Genomic DNA, 16731 nt, shown 5'->3' on the forward strand with positions numbered 1-16731 from the left:
AATACCTATTTTCAAGAAGGGCACCTTCTGTAATATCACTGCATCCTCTACACTGAAAAAAAAAATAGAGAGAGATGGCCACCATTTTGAAATATGACAGACCTCCTTTTGCTCTTTAGATCTCTCTGGAAAGAACATTAGTTCTCAAACCTTGATGAAAAAGAAACAGCAAAGTAGGACTACTGATCCCGAACACACTGCTTCAAGGGTCACCTACACACAGATTTTCAGCAATTTTAAAGTATGCATGGAGCTTGCACTCCTCACTACTTATTTAAGTGGAACTAAAGCTCCCAGCTTTTTATGTGACTGATGGGATACCCATACCCCAGCGTTCTCCTTTCTCATGTGAGCATCTGATAACGTACATCTTTTTTTAACTGAATACTCAGTTCCCAATTACAAAACTTAGTCTTGCAGACACTCTAATGGAAGGGAAATATCCTTCAGTGTAAAAATTAGTATAGCTTTTAGGAATTGATGATACAGAAGCCAAACCATTCACATGGAAAAGAAATACATTTATCTAGATTAATTAGGGAAATATTTTATCATATGTAGAACACATATAAGTGTATTAACGTGCATGTTAATTATCTAAAGTGTAGTATATCACCAGGCACTTAAACACTTACTGTCCATGAAAGTAAGTGGACAGCACTACTGACTAATGCCAAAAAGACGCAGAATATAATGCAACAGACTCATCGCAAACTCACATTCACTGATTATAAATACCTCACTGTTATAGGCCACCTCACTGTCTATTTACCTAGCCCATACTCCATCAGTTTGTCTACAAGGATGTTACGGGAGATAGTGTCAAAAGCCTTGCAGAAGTCAACAGCCATTGCCCTCCCCTCATCTACCAAGCCAGTCATTTAATTATAGAAGGCTGTCAGGTTGGTCAGGCATGATCTCCTCTCCATAAATCCAGGCTGACTACTCTCAATCACTTTCTTATCCTTAATATTTTTGGAAATGGCTTCCAGAAGGATTTGCTCCATCACCTTCCCAGGAATCAACGTGAGGGTGATCAGTCTGTAGTTCCCTGGATCCTCCTCCTTGTCCTTCTTGAAGACAGGATTGACATTTGCTTTGTTGCAGTCCTCAGGAACCTCCTCTGATCATCATGACCTTTCAAAGACAACAGACTGTTCTTGCAATTATATCAGCCAGCTCCCTCAGCACTTCTGCATGCATCTCACCAGGTTCCATGGACTTCTGTATGTTCAGTCTAAGCACTCCCTAACCTGATTATCCTCTACAAAGATAAGTCTTCCTTGCTTCAGCCACTGGTGTCAGGTGCCTGGGATTCCTGAAGGCAGGTCTTACCAGTGAAAATGAAGGTAAAAAAAAGCATTGAGCACATTGGTTTTTCCATGTCCTTTGTCACCATGTCCCCTGCCCCATTCAGCAGTGGCCCAACATTTTTTCTAGTGTTCCTACTGCTGCTGCTATGCCTACAGAAACCATTCTTGTTGCCCTTCATGTACTTGTTAGATTCAGCTCCAGTTGAGGTCTGGCTTTCCTTACCCCATCCGTGTGCAATTGGGTAGTGCCTTCTACAATCCTCCTGGCTGGCCTGACTCTGCTTCCACATATTGCCAAATGCCAGTTTCTAACTTCTACTCAAACACATAGTTTTCTATTCTTGTTAAGATCTATAAGATTTTTTTTTCTTTAATACATATAATTTATGGTATAAGGTTATAATATTTCTTCTCTGAAAAACATTCAGCTTGCACCCAGAGAACTCTGACTGTGCATTCACAGAACACAAAGCACGGATCAGTCTCAAGTTTTTTCATTGAACTCCAAGAATGGAAGCTGCATGTCTTCAAATGCCTCTTATGGGCCATAACTATGGTTCTAAGTCTTGTGGTCATGGGCCATAAATGCCTGCTAAGGAGAAGGCAAGAAATGGGTATCAACAGACAAATGCATATGGACAAACAAAATGAGACATTTTTGGCCAGTGGGAAGCTCAACACATTAATATCCTAGTGGCTGTCAAGATTTTTGTAGGCACCAAAGAAAGCAAGAGCTAGAAGGCAGTATTTAAAAGGAAATTACAGGATGACTTCGCACAAAAGCTTATGGTTATTTTCCTTGGGAGCAAATAGCAGTATGAAAATATACAAAGACCTAGATCTCCAATGGTACACAGGCACTGTATGAGGTGGCTCAGTCTGTACTTACTTGAGAATCTGGGCCAGAATTACTTACTTTGTCATTTAACACGTGGGAGTGATGCCTAAAATGGAGGAGGGTGGGAGAAGGGGCTATGCATAAACATATGACAGGGACAGGCATTTAAGGTGGTTCCTTTTTGGTAAGGCAGATTCTGCCTTCCCCTCTGGCTATAACATCACCTACTCCAGAGAATATATTCTGTATGGCCCTGCTGTGAAAAGATAGCATTAAATTAGACAACAAAGCTACAAGTTAACTTGAATTAGGTGCAGCAAACGTGATGAAACTGGGCATTTGTAAGTATGTTAGAGAAAAGAAACCTCAGGGATGATAGATAGTAGCAATAACAATAATAAAGCAATACTGTTTCTTATGTAAAAGGTCTTAAGAGACATCAGAATCATCACCTCCATTTTACAGCTAGAGAGGCTGATGTACTGAGAGGCAAAACAACTCATCTGAGCTCACTCATGATGTAAGTGGCAGAGCAGGGAATGGAAATCCCACTCTCTGAATCAGTGCTCTGTTCACAAGACCATCTGATAATGATAAATCACCTGCAAGGAGTTATCAAAAATGGAGACTATAGCCAGGGAATTCTTTCCAGTTATTACTGTGAAGACAACAGGGAGGAAACATTTTCTACTACAAAGTCAAGTGACAACTTATGTTCATGTCACTTAGACTTTGGAAAGATCTCCCATCATGGGTCCTTGGAGAATCATCCTCAGAAACACTGAATAGCAGGATGATATAGATGGGCATGCAACACGCACTGATTGATGCTGCCTTCCAGTGACTAAATACAAAGCCTTCCTGTCTGGCTTCAACACATCTTAATCCAAGCATCTTTTCACTCTACCAAATACACCTCTGGACTTAAACATCAGTATTTAAAATAACGTTTTTCTTTATTGACATTCACTACCCATTATAAACTTTGGTCTATTTCAGCTTCTTCACACCTCCAAACCACCTCCCTGTTATCTCTTTTACTTTTACTGTGCCTCAGATTTGAGAAATGCCTTTCTCCCCCACATTCACCAGTTGTTACTACAGCTGGTCAGTTCAGGCTCCTCCCAGCCACAGATGTCTGCCACTCACTATCCTGCCCCTTTCCCCACATGCCACAGGGTTGCCTCCCTTCTCCAAAGTGTGAATTAAAGCAGCAACACCAATCTGAGAGGCTGGAACAGCTAAGAAATTTAACTGATTAAAAATCTAAACCATAAGCCAGGAAGTGCAAAAATACCCCCCCAAACACAAAATTAAAACCCACAATATTTAATTGATATTCACCAACTTATACCAAGTCCTGCAGTATTTATGTATTGGGATCACAGGAGGAACCACCCAGTAAAATGAGTAGCAGACAATCGACTTTGAAGAAGGGTAAGTTGTGGTTGTTGGGCTTAGGGTTTAGGTTTTTTCTTTTGGGGTTTTTTTGCTGTTTTCTAAGTACAATTTTGAAAGGTCTTTAATTTAGCCCGAATGAAGGTGTTTGATGAAGCCCTAACCCTTCACATATGTGACTGATTTCAGATTTCTACTAAACAGCATTGATGACTCAAAGCAAGCATGTGTTTTAATACCTTGCTGAATCAGGACCTGAGTTTCCTGGAGCAAAAGATCAAGGTATTCTCCAAAGCTCTTGCAAGAAGATTCTATGTAAGCTTTCAAACTCATTTTAACGCTCTGTGTTAAAGTACAGTACTGTAGAACGTCTTAGTGAATCTGATCCAGCTTCCTGCAGCACAGCCTGTAAAATTTCATCCCCTTAAACTTTAAGTGCAACAGCTGGGGTTGAAGCAGAGCACACCATCTAGAAAGCCATTCACTCTTGGTACAGAGAACAGAGATAAACATAAGGCATATTCATCAAAGCATAACTTATCTTCACCTAAAAGCCACTTAGGTGGCTGGTGCCTTGATACTGCAATGTACTGAGTTCTATACCAATTGCCGAGTGTAAGATCTACCGTATGCTTTGCTTTAAATGGGATGTTTGTGTGACCTGCTGGCTTAAGGCTTGACGCCTTAGCACGTACCAGTGCATAACCACATGGAAGGTGCATGGGAATGGTTCAAAGCTGTGTCAGGGGAGGTTCAGACTTGATGTTAGGAAACATTTCTATACAAAGAGGGTGGTCAAACCCTGGAACAGGCTTACTAGAGGGGTGGTCGATGCCCCAAGCCTGTCAGTGTTTAAGAGCCATTTGGACAATGCCCTTAACATGCTTTAACTTTTGGTCAGCCCTGAAGTGGTCAGGCAGTTGGACTAGATGATCATTGTAGGTCCCTTCCAACTGAAATATTCTATACTATTCTAGACAGTCCTAAACTGGCCCCTTCTGAACTAGCCCAGAAACATAAGAGAAACAAGATGAGAGGGATGCAAACACATGCTCTCTGTGTCTACAAGCCAGCTTGGGCCCAGAAGAAATCTAGCCATACCTACAAAGCACTGTGACCAAAGATTTCTACTACCTACTCTACAGACCCAGCCAGCTCGACACGTGTCTTCAGTCTTAAGTTTTGGCCCACCAAGCAGAAGTACAAAACCCTGCTGTGCTAAAACCAGATCATCTTTGGGTGGCAGACCTTGTCAAGAAGGAAGTGAGCAAATGTAGCCAGACAGTTCCCAAGCTGAAAAATCTGAACAGCTCTGTCCTGTGCTGCTCAAGTCTCCACGAGTTTTCATGTCTCTGCCTTGTGCTTCATTTCATAATAGAAGCATATTCCTAACGACCAGCACTAATTCTGATAGCAACGCAATGTCTTATGTTGATTTAAGGATGGAGGGAGCACTAGCCAGAGATACTGCTCAAATTAACTGCCAAAAAACCAAACACCTACAGTCCACTCTAAGGCCGCCCTTGGTTCCTTCACAGGTCCATTGGAGACTGCAATGTTGAGGGAATGCACAGGAGCCAAGTGCTGGAGGCCTGACCTGGAGATTGCTTTCCTGCAAATTGAAAAGAAAAAAACAAATAAATGGAGTGTATATCCAATATAATTACCCAATATAATTATCCACCCCACCCTTCTCCAGAAATCAGAAGAGGCAGTACAGCATCTAATTTCAGCTTGGGTGAAATGGTGCTTGAATGCCGTCTCCTGCTAAAGCAGTTTAGGAAAAGAATAAAGGAATCTGATCACTGAAAATTACTGTTTAATGAAGATCAGTTACTCATCTGGCACTAAGATGAAATACCAAATCCAGTGGACTACATATCATTCTGTTTACTAGTTTCAGTGGAGTCCTCATTCTTTACACCTATTCCTTACATATCAGCTGAACCTGCTGAATCAATTTATGCATAATTCCAAATAGCCTTTATTGGAGGAACGAAATATGAGTTTATACAGAGCGCAATATCTGTTGCTTTTCCTTAGTTTATAGGCTGGGAAAAGTCATCCATTCAGCATCCGACTACATAAAACAAGACATGGGGACACCACTTAGGAAGGGGAGTCATACACTACTACCTTTTTTGATCATATCAGCATCCCTCAAGGTATTACAACTTCTTTCCACTTACATTTCAATTCTATCTTTTTGGTCCAAAGTCATTCTTACAACTCTTGAGGCATAGATATGGCCTCCTTCAAAAATCACAGATGGTGACCAGAAACCCTCCTGGAGCTCCACAAGCACTGAGGGCATATCCACTGCCTGTTTCCCTAGAGGCACCCAGCCCTGCCAGATCAGCCTCGAATAGTGAGCCATCAGGTGGAAGCACAGTACACTGCCGATACAAAGCTCGGCTGCACTTGGACAGTAGGTTACATAAAGCTTCGTAACACTATTGCGTTGTATATTTTAGCACCTGATGGTGGTGGCCAAAACAATCTCACAGCTTCCGCTGCAATGATTCAGAAGAGGACAAAAACATCTCAAGGAGAGATCTCCTTTTGTAAGCCAAATACACTCATCCCCCACAAAGTGAAATGACAGTCTGTGTAAAGTGCATTTTTGTGATACCACTCCCACAGTGCAACAGCTATTTATAGCATCTCCTAATCTTACCGCTGTCCCAAGGCAATAAAGGTCAACTGAGCCAGTGATAACAATCCAGGTCAGCCATATGCTAAATAAATCTTTTCATTGTCCTGAAAATACACAGTGCAATATATATCCACAGTAAAGGAGCTTGGAAGCCTCACTGCTCACAGTGCACATCTGGAAAAATCAAGCAGGCTGAATCAGAATCTCTTAAATTCCTTTTCCTGTGGGCAGCATGAACAACTCAGAACATTAACATCAGCCTCTGATCATCCAATGCCCCCTTTCCACTTAACAACGTGGGCAAGACATTGACCTTAAGGGTTTTTTCCAAAATATTTTGCATTTGATGAAAACCCATTAGAGGGAAGGAGCCCAAGGAAAAGACTGTCACTACCTGGCAATGTATCAGGAAAGAACAATTTAGCATGAAAGATTTTATGCCATATATGTCTATGTCAGTACAACATAAGCTACACGTCTTCTCAATGACCGCATTAAGGCCTTAAAGAAATAAACCACAAGAAACTACAAACTTTTTTTTTAAAAATACATTTTTCCAGAAAACTGTCCAGTATTTGTCAGTCTCTTTCCATGCTGTTTTGGATATCAACTTAGTTATTAGTGCTTCCTAAACACAAGAGTACATTCTTGTGTCTATTCATGGTCTGTAACATGGTAATTTGTTTTGGTGGAAATGGGGCACTATCACTTTTTCCACTCTGCATCACTGACAGTGATAAAGCAAACCTACTTAGTCCTGCCCTCATAAGAGGAAGGTAGCATCCATTTCGTGCAAAGTAGTACTTAAGCAAAGGTGGCTGAATAATAAAGTGTTGGCAATTAATTATTATTTGATGAAAAATACCAACATTTTCAGCCAACACAGCTTACAGCCTACTACTTGTCAGGAAATACAGCCTGTAAAGTTGCATGCATCTACTAAGGAAATTTACTAAAGCAAAGTCTGCAATGAATATTCCTACGAACGAATTTATCTGACCAGTCTGAGGACAAGGCTTCCAGGTGGAAGGCAAATTCAGCAGAGACTTAAAAGGTAAATATGCCTAATGAACGGCCACAGACATCTCAGCATCAAGCCTTGGATACTATTTCAAGTCAGAATTAGAGGCGTGCAAGCCTCCTGCAGCAGAATCTGAGACTTGGCCTACGTTCCTTTAAAAGCGAGGCGAAGCTGATGAGCCTTTTGGGGGAGACTTGGCACAGTTTTGTGCCAACAGCCTACCCTTCCTCTGCACGCCAAGCTGGATTTATGGCTTTGTCTGGAAAGCACACAAAACACAGGCATGACAATAATGCATTTTTTTTCAGGTTTATTTTAACCTAAAAGCCTTAAAATGATCTCAGGGATTGCAAATTTGCATGAACCAGCCAGAAGTGACCCTTAGGCCCAGGGGCAAGCTAAAAATGCCTACTTTTACACAGCTTCTTATCAGAATTTTGTCTCAGAACAAAGACAGACACAGAGTGTCAAAACACACTGCATGTACCGCAAAAGCCTTTCCCATTAAAAAAAAAGGAGGTCAGGCTAAAGAGCAAACACACGGCCTTCTAGTAAGTGTAAGGCAGACAAGAGAGGGGAAAACGGGGGGAAAGGGAAGGTAGCACAAATCTGACAACAGAACAGATGCTGAGTATCCAGGTGATGATATCTCACATTACTTTAACTAGCAGATTACACCTCCTGGCACTTTTCCGATAGCAAGGTACCACGAGTAGCTTTTAGTTATCTTTCCCAGCAATTTCATCTCCACTGTGCTGAGTGCATGAATGAAAACACAGGCTCAACAGGGAGCCTTTCCCTTAGAAGCAAAAAAGTAATCACTCTTCCCCTGATAAGAGCCAGAAAAAGTGAATCTGTGCTTTCATGATATATTCCATTCTTCAGACTACGAAGTCCACAACTCTGTAAACTGGGCACACCAGCCAGCTTGCTGATGTAGCAACCGACAGCAAGGAAATGTCGCATCATAAGTAATGAGCTGAATTTGATAATTACTTTTTCATATCCAGTAACCAGTAATTTGTAGAAGATGTTGTTATCAACTTAGCTAACACACCACCGTTGTGAATAAGCATGGGTGCACATACATGTGTATGTCATTGAATATACAACAAACAAAAATATCTGATACTAATTCCATAGTTGAGATCATTAAGGAAATTCTTTAACAGAGCAGTTGACTGTCTTGGAAACCAAAAGCAATCAGACATTCAGGCTATTCAAGTATAACAACTGATTTTTTAAAAAAAGCATTACATTTTCATTTTGCTGAAAAGTCAGGCGAGACTCAACCTACTTATTAGATCAAAGGATACATATTTGATTAGGGGGGATTTGAGTTTATATCCCAGGCTTTGGCTTTACTGAGCCTTTTCCTCCACCTAAGGCATATAAAAATCCTCCAGTGAGTTGTTTAGACTGAATAGTTACACCTGAATCATCAAAGACCACAAAAGACAATTAGTCAATAGTATGCAGTTCATTTAAGTATTAGAAAAATCTATTTGGAAAAGAAAGAGTAAGTTAGTGCTGCACGTGGTTAACAGATTTGAGTGTTATTTTAGTTGTCACTGGTGTCGGAGTTGCTGCCTTTCCAGGCCGGGGTTATTACCCTCCTTTTCATAGGGGCATAAGTTACCATTGGGGTAGTCTCTCAACTGCAGAGATCATAAAAACGCAGACTGGCTTCCACAGATCCTATGGCTAGGACATCTGCCAGGAGAGAGATTTTGCAACTCTTTTCTCAAAGTTAATATAAATATTTACAGAGAAAAGGACAGTCATTTGTATAACAATGTTTAAGTTACAATAGCTCTGCTTGTCATTGAATATTCAATGTAGATAAACCCTATGCCTGCCAGCTCTCAGCTTTGCCAACTACAACTTGAAAATCCCTGTACAAGGCCAGACAGTACCTGCACACTGTATGAACAATTTATATGCGCCCGAGTTTGTTTGGAGGTGGTTTTCACTCCTGCAATTTCATGCTTATAAAAGTCATGAACAAAATGTACTGGTTAAACTCTGGCATTATTTAAGTTTTCCCCAGGTATCTCTGCTGACTGCACAGTGCTCCCGCAACCTGCTGTTCCCAGCTTGCCTTCCGGGCATGTAACGTTCTCCTTTCAAGCTGACCACGGGGCAGCGACTATTTCACTGCAACATCAAGATTCCCCAATTTTTTGCACTCTATATAAACGGAGCCAACTTCAGTCAAATCAAATAATCTGTCTGGTCCAGTATCCCGTTTCTGACAACAGCCAGTAGCAGGTGTTTAGAGAAGCACTGGCACAAATTGGGTGATCCTTCCCCTGATATAGTCCAGTCCCAGCTTCCAGTAATCAGTAGTTTAAGGACTTCCTGAGCTGCAGGCTGCTTCCAGACCTTTGTGCTTAATAGCCTGTAATGGCTCTTTACTCTAGGAATGTGTTGGTCCTTCCCTGAACCCATTTATACTCTTGGTCTCCACAGCAGCCTATGTAATGAGCTCCACAATTTAATTGTGGGCAATGTAAAGTACTTCCTTCTGTCTGTTTTTAAAATTCTGCCTGATAATTCAATTGGTGTACCATATTGTGAGGAACAGCGAGTAATCACTTGCCTCGCTACACCTTCTGTGATTTTATGAATCTATTCATATACCCCTTCATTCACCGCCCCCCCCCCCCCCAAGCTGAAGCACCCTAGACTGTTTAGGCTTTTACTGATACTGAAGCTGTTCTATCTTTGTCAATGATTTCTAGCTCAATTATATCTTTTTTGAGGTAGGATTGCCAGAACTAGAACAAATATTCAAGATCTGGCTGCACCAGAGGTTTATCAGTGGTGTCATTGTACTTTCTGCATTGTTCTCTTTTTCCCCTCCCTCATTCTGAGCCCTTTACTTGCCTTTTTATCACTGTGAGCACTGAATTAATCATTTCATAGGAGCACTTGTAATTATCCAAAGATCCCTTTCCTGAGTGCTAAATGGTAATATAAAGTCCAAACTTTGAAGCTTTTTTTCCCCCTATGTGTATTATTTTGCCTTAATCAATCTCACATTCCAACTGCAATTTGCTGCAGAGTCATTCAGCATCATAAGATCCTTCTGCAAATTTTCCGCAATCAGCCTGTGCCCACCCCGACTAATCGTGCAGAGCAGCAGCAAGCTTTATCCCCTCACACTTTGCTCCCTGTGAGCAGCACTGCTCCCATCAAAGATCTCTGGCGGTCCCCATCCCCATCAATGAACTTCTAGGTAAATTCTGAAAACCATTCACCGATTGCTAACCACCCCATTGATTGCTACGTTTTAACTGTTGTTTAACCCTGTGGACACCTTCCCTTTTCCTAGCCTAGTTTCCATACCAAAAGCTTTTTTCCTACCTCATTGGAAGCTCTCTGGAAGCCCGCATGCACTCCCCTTGGCCAGACCACCCCTGTTCATGGACTTCATGCCTCTGTCAGCAATTTCTGCAAGACTCAAGTCCTGGCTTCCTTAGGAAAAGCTGTGCTGGCTCTCCTCCAGCACATCCCATTCAGCTGTGCATTTACTAATCCTGCATTTTATCAGCAGCTCTACCAGTTTCTCTGATTAAAACTTGCTGCTGGGTTACCCCATCAGCACTCTGTGAGCCTCTATGTGACCGCTCCACTCCTTTAGGACTGGAGCTGGTTCAAGGGAGCTATTATAAAGCCCTCTCAGCAATTTCTTATTTGAATTCCATCAGAATGCTTAGCAAAATCAAATCCTAGTGACCAGATATTGGCCTTTTTGTCAATATGGTCTTTAGCCTCTTACATAAACCTTCCCATTTTCCTCAGGTTCATCCACGCAAATAGCAGCTCAGCCTAGGACACTCTCAGGCATCCTCAGCAGTGAACACTGAGAGATCGACCTGAAGACAACAAAACAAATTTCCACTAACAATCTGACCAAGCACTTCAAACAGCAACCCCAGAGAGGTAACTACAGTACATCAACTCCCTGAGTAAGTTCTGGTAGGAGCATTTGAATCTATCACATCAAATACCATATTCAGCTTGTATTGATCAGGTGTAAGACCAAATAGAGCCTCCTAGCCTTTCTGTGACCATCTCCTTGAGTAAAGTAACAAATCCAGTAGACACAATACACAGGAATCCTACAAAAGGAACTAAGGCAAAGCAAAAGGAGCATAAGACCTGCAGAAAGTTTGATCAGGATAACAGAGGAAAAGCTTCTACCACATGATGTTGTCTTTTCTGAGTCAACACTGCAGTTCACAGCCATTTCTGTGTTCTGCACATGAAGGGATATTCTTTAAAAGGAAGTCCTTTGGTATTCTTGCCCCTCAAACTCTGGGTACAAGAGTGGCAGGTTACTTTTCCTATCCCAAGAGGACAAAAGAGATTCATGAAACAGGTTGTCTGTTAAGAGACATTCACAAGTTGCGTCATTAATATCTGTTTGCAGTTTCTTAAATGCAGACATGCAAATTGCCACTGCCCCGCAATTATACTTTGAGCCCAGGTTAGTGTCAAAACAGCACAAGCCAGAGTAGTCCTAATGCCAGTCAAAGATCTGTAGTACATTAATTTTTCTATTCTCTGCTTAGCTTCACCAGTAGGCATATATTAAGCACCAGATTTTACCTTCTGGAAAGTAAATTATGGATTCAATTATATCCAGAGCTGTGCTAAATTACTCAATCCCTTAAATCTTATCTTACATCAACAGTTCATCTTCCCAGAAGTCAGAGAAAGCATACACCTTTGTGTCAATTCCTATCAAGGGGACCAATATCTTGGCCTAGATCTATAAATCACTTCAAGTTTATACTGCATCAAAATCAGTGTGACTTTGTTCCTGCATGCCTTCATTGGCCAGGCCCTGGGTCGAGCAAATTCCCCTGGAAACTCCGTAACAATCCTCAGCTGCAATGTGGAAACTGAAAATGCCTTAGATCCAAAAGCTGGATAATTAATCAGGTACTTAATTATAAGAAAAAGTCAAGGTCATGTGGAGTTCTCTCAGAGCTCCTATCAGAGCTCAGATTTATACCTATCACTGGGTATCACCCATTTCTTGGTCTTCCTTATGCTCACTTAAGTTTTTTTGCCTTTACTCTTAATTTATTCCCTAGATTTCTTTCCAAATAGGGTAAAACATCAAGGGTACTCATGGTAGAAGGCAACTAAATTTTAGGACCAACAGGGTCCCTCCCAATCTTTTGTTTAAATATGCTATTTCTGAAAAGTTACGTACAAATTACTCTTACCACAAAAAGTGACAGACCTTGGAGGACTCCTTGCAGTAACAGAAATGTCAGCATTAATTTGTGTGAGGAGGAAAGGAAAAAAAGTGATACAGTTGGTGATGCAATCAAGATGAAGAGTATCCTTTATCCCTGTAATTCACCAAGAAAGAGACTAACAAAGGAGCCTAGGAGAGCGGGGGGGGGGAGAGGATTACAAATGCTTTCTTGAACTGAATTATTTTGCTTTATTGTTGCTACAGTCAAAACCAATTTGTTTTAGGAGAGGGTTTATATTTTTTTCAGCCTTTAGCTTTCGAAGCTGTGAATGCCAGGTCTGGAAAAGACCTTCTAGGTCATGAAATCTAGTCTTCTCTGTTTCAGGCAAACTTATAATATGTTTGAATTCATGAAGTTATCAAGACCCATCTCAAATCTAGCCCAGTTGTTCCCTCTCTCTTATTGCTACTGAGAAGCTATGCTAGATTGCCAGTCTTCTCATCATTAAAATCCTTTTTTGTAATTCCCATCCAATATGCATCCCCCTGCACAATCTTCCTTAAATTCCTACTAGTAGGATTTTCACATTTCATCCAAAGAGTTAAAGTTGAACCAACAACCAATGATTTTTATATGATCCTTCTACAGAATAGAAGGCACCTGAAAGCCTTGATCTAGAATCTTTAAGCCCTTGGTTCAAAATGCTTTGAGTGAGGTTATGTAGGATGGAGATGTGCATAGGGAGCTGGAAGCTCACATTTCAAAGATTCTGGAATCAATCAAGTAACTGGGATAATAAAACTTAATCACTGTCTTTCCAAGTAAACAATGAGAAATGCTCTATGGAACTCTGAGCATAAATGATTCCCAGCTGCATCACAGACTGGACATCAGCATTACAGAAGATTGATATGTTTTTACTATTTCAGAAAGCAAAGGAAGTCTGAATGGGAAATATTTTTATGACAATTCATTTGATCCAGACAAAAATCATAGGATATGCAGAACCTGCTTTCTGTAGTTCAAGTGCAGACAAAAAATGATGACAGCAAATTCAATGGACATGACTACGGTATGACCATGCTGCTTTTTTTTTTTTTTAATCATATGCTAAAATAATATACACTGATTTTTGAAAGGGGTGCAGATATTCTATGTTATCACTCTGCCAACCAGAGGAAAATAAGAAGATTAAGGTCTTTTTTCAGGGTACTTCTTGGTGGCATCAAATAATCTTCATTTGATCTGGAAGATAAAGAAAGGGAAAACAAAACGAGACAAGACAGGGAGGGAGGACTAAATCCTCAGCAGTTTAGAATAGCAAAGAAAAGAGTTATTTTTATTTTTTAACATTAGTCTTGGAAATGTTTTCTTGTCTCTCAGATGCTAGCACATTGCTTTCAAAAATAACCTAATTTAAGGTAATTTCTCTATCAGACCAGGATCCTCCGTTGGCATAAGCTATTTACACAAGCTGAAATGTCATTATGACTCAAGAACTATAAGGCCTCACACAAACTATATAATGAAGTATTCTGATTTTCTTCTTTTCTACAAATCAAATGAGTGCCTTGCAGTTTTGCACTGTAAGCGTCAGAGAGTTGTTTCAAATGTGGATTTTCTGGAACGTATTTCCATGCCCCTGAATCATTCAGTGTCCTTTTCTTTTTTTGTGTAGTCTCTTGTCCTTGAAAATGGAAAAAATCAGAAATTCTCACTGTCCATCTCCACGTTTTTTCCCCCATTATAAGCTTCCATTTAACAAACAAGGGTCTCACAGGGGTTAAAAATAAAATTCTTCCATTTCTGAGTGTACAAACAAAAATTGAAATGTAATGAAGATCCATACTCACTAGTCAAGTGAAAAATACTTCAAGAGTTTTTAGACTGTGGATTAAAGAAAAAAAAAAAGGAATATTGTATTTGATACCAGAAAAATTTTGTTACGAAGTACTGATACAAGAATCAAACTCTCTTCCTCCCAGATGCACACATACCTAGGACTCAAGGAATGACCCAGAACAAAAGCAAGCTTTAAAACAATCCAAAATAACAATTTTTTCTAAGAAAAGATTTCAAAATCACACAGGACAAAAAAATACTCTCTCTTCTGAAAAGCAAGTTAGACTTTCAAATTCCAAACACAATTTTTACAGAAAGAAGAGAGTCTAGATAAGAGCAGGGAAGGGAGGTCAGGCTTTGCCTGCACAGTTCTTGGGCCAAAAAAAAAAAAAAAAAAAAGAAAAAAGCTTACATTTACTTTTCATTAGAGTGACAGTTGAGAAAGGCAGATAAAAATTAAAACTACCATTCACTAACCAAATAAATTCTATTTTCTCTCTAAGGAAGGAAGCCCAGCAACTGAGATAAGACAAAGCTTTTGTCCCCCACCTTCCCTCCCTAGGGCTGTATAAGAGAGAAAAAACAGACACAAAAAATTCAACAGGTGCCTTTTTCTTCTCATTCCTCACCACAAAGACTATACAGTTCGATGGCGTATACTGCTGTGCTTAGAAAATCTTGGTTTGAGCACCTGGAACAACAGGCCCCTAATTCCTAGCAGAGCTGGCAGCTGCTAGGCTGGACAAGCACCACTGTGCTCTGACCACCTGCACCTTTGTCCCCTCCATACCATGGCTGACTTTCTCCCATTTCCTCTGGCGTGGTTTGCACGCCCCAGACTAAGTCCCAAGGGAGCAGACGCGTGTCCACCGCTTCCAATTCCTCTGTTTGAAACAAACTGAAAGAGTTCAGCAGAGGGTGGAGAAAGAGGATGTACTGCAGTAAGTGAATAGCAGATGAAGAAAATAGAAAGCAAGTGACGATTCCCCAGCGAGTCTGTGTAGCAACCCATTCCTGCAGGACCCCATCCAAAGCTCAAATTCAAGCAAGAGGTTTTGATTACTTTTAACAAGTTTTGGGATCAAAGACTGGAGACTAAGGGATAAATTTTCAGATCTTTACACAAGCCAAAAAAATAAACAAGGAAGGAAGGATCTGGGTAGAAAATATAAATCATAATAAATCACCACCTTTCCCTCTCCCCATCACCAACGACTGTTTGGCAATTCAGAAAAGAGGACGAAAGTCCACCTGATGTGACAATATTCCCTCTTCCTTCAACGCACAGAAAGCAGAAAACTTAAGAAACAGCTTAAAATAAACTTCCAGAACTGGAGGAGAAACAGAGTAGGGCTTGAGTCAGAGGCGTTAACCTCAGAATACCCAGTGTGTTTATAAAACATGAATTCATACTCATTTAGCCCTGAATAAAACATGAGTTGTCTACCAAAAATACTTATGTTCGAAGCTTATTCTTGATAACCAACTTTGGAGTTACACGTAACCATTCAAAAAATCAGTCTCTCTCTACTGAACCTTAACGTTTCTGCCTGGAGGAGTGTTTCACATCAGATTAAGACGACAACATCGCCTGTGTCATGCAATGTTACAAATCTCACTGGAATCACGTTGAGGGCCTGCTGCCTTCAGCACACAGCTCCACAGCAAGGAGGGTCCAAGGCACTCTCAGTCAGGAGGGAGATTTTTGCCCCCCCTCCCGACCCCAAGGGACAGCTATCACAGGGTCGTGCCTAGGTCTGAGTCTTGGAATAGGAAAGCTTTCAGGGGGACACGGAGACAGAACAGTACAGGCGGTACATCAGCTAGAGCAGCGATCTTCATGGCTGAGAAGAAAGGGGAGATCTTCAGCACTCATTAGCAACTCTGCTGGATCTAATTAAAGAGATGCTGTAACTGGAGCAGTTTTTTTTCTTTTGGAACTAATTTCAAAAATGCTCATTTTTCTCATGATCTGCCCTTTAAACAGTTTCTCTTTTTTTCATCTAAATTCTGTTAAAACATACATATGGGGTTTTTCTTTCTCCCTGTTGACTCATCAGTTGTATATAAGCAGGCTAAAAAAAGCCACAATACAAAGCACTGTCAAGTGCACAAAACAAGCAAACAGCAGGGAGGAAGAAGATTTATTTTTCCTCTAATTTCTTTTTGGCTACAGTAATACTAGGTGCTGCTTCTGTAGTGCCTATACAGCTTCAGGAAAAGACACGGTAAGTTGCTGGTGCTCTTTCAGGCTCAGATAAATCCTCAGACGCCATGACCTGACAGCAGCCTTCTCACTTCAGCCCACCTAGAGCTGGAAGAGATCTGGACATTAACCTCATGACAGGACATGTCACACTAGTTGAACATTATTTTAATCTGAAAGAGATTTTGAGAGTATAAAAGGGACTTGTAATGCCATGCTCTTAGCTCGTGTTGGTGTA

The 16731-nt window shown here is 40.8% G+C and overlaps 1 protein-coding gene across 2 annotated transcripts in view; it reads right to left on the reverse strand.

Moving 5' to 3' along the window:
• DGKI (diacylglycerol kinase iota) overlaps positions 1 to 16731 on the reverse strand; it is a 227521-nt gene that overhangs the window by 143396 nt on the left and 67394 nt on the right. For both annotated transcript variants that reach the window (XM_050915190.1, XM_050915189.1), the window contains exon 2: positions 5053 to 5161. The gene's annotated coding sequence lies outside the window, so the exon portion shown is untranslated. The remainder of the gene's footprint in view (positions 1 to 5052; positions 5162 to 16731) is intronic.

This window comes from Gymnogyps californianus, chromosome 1 (assembly GCF_018139145.2).
Source record: "Gymnogyps californianus isolate 813 chromosome 1, ASM1813914v2, whole genome shotgun sequence".
Classification (NCBI taxonomy): Eukaryota; Metazoa; Chordata; class Aves; order Accipitriformes; family Cathartidae; genus Gymnogyps; species Gymnogyps californianus.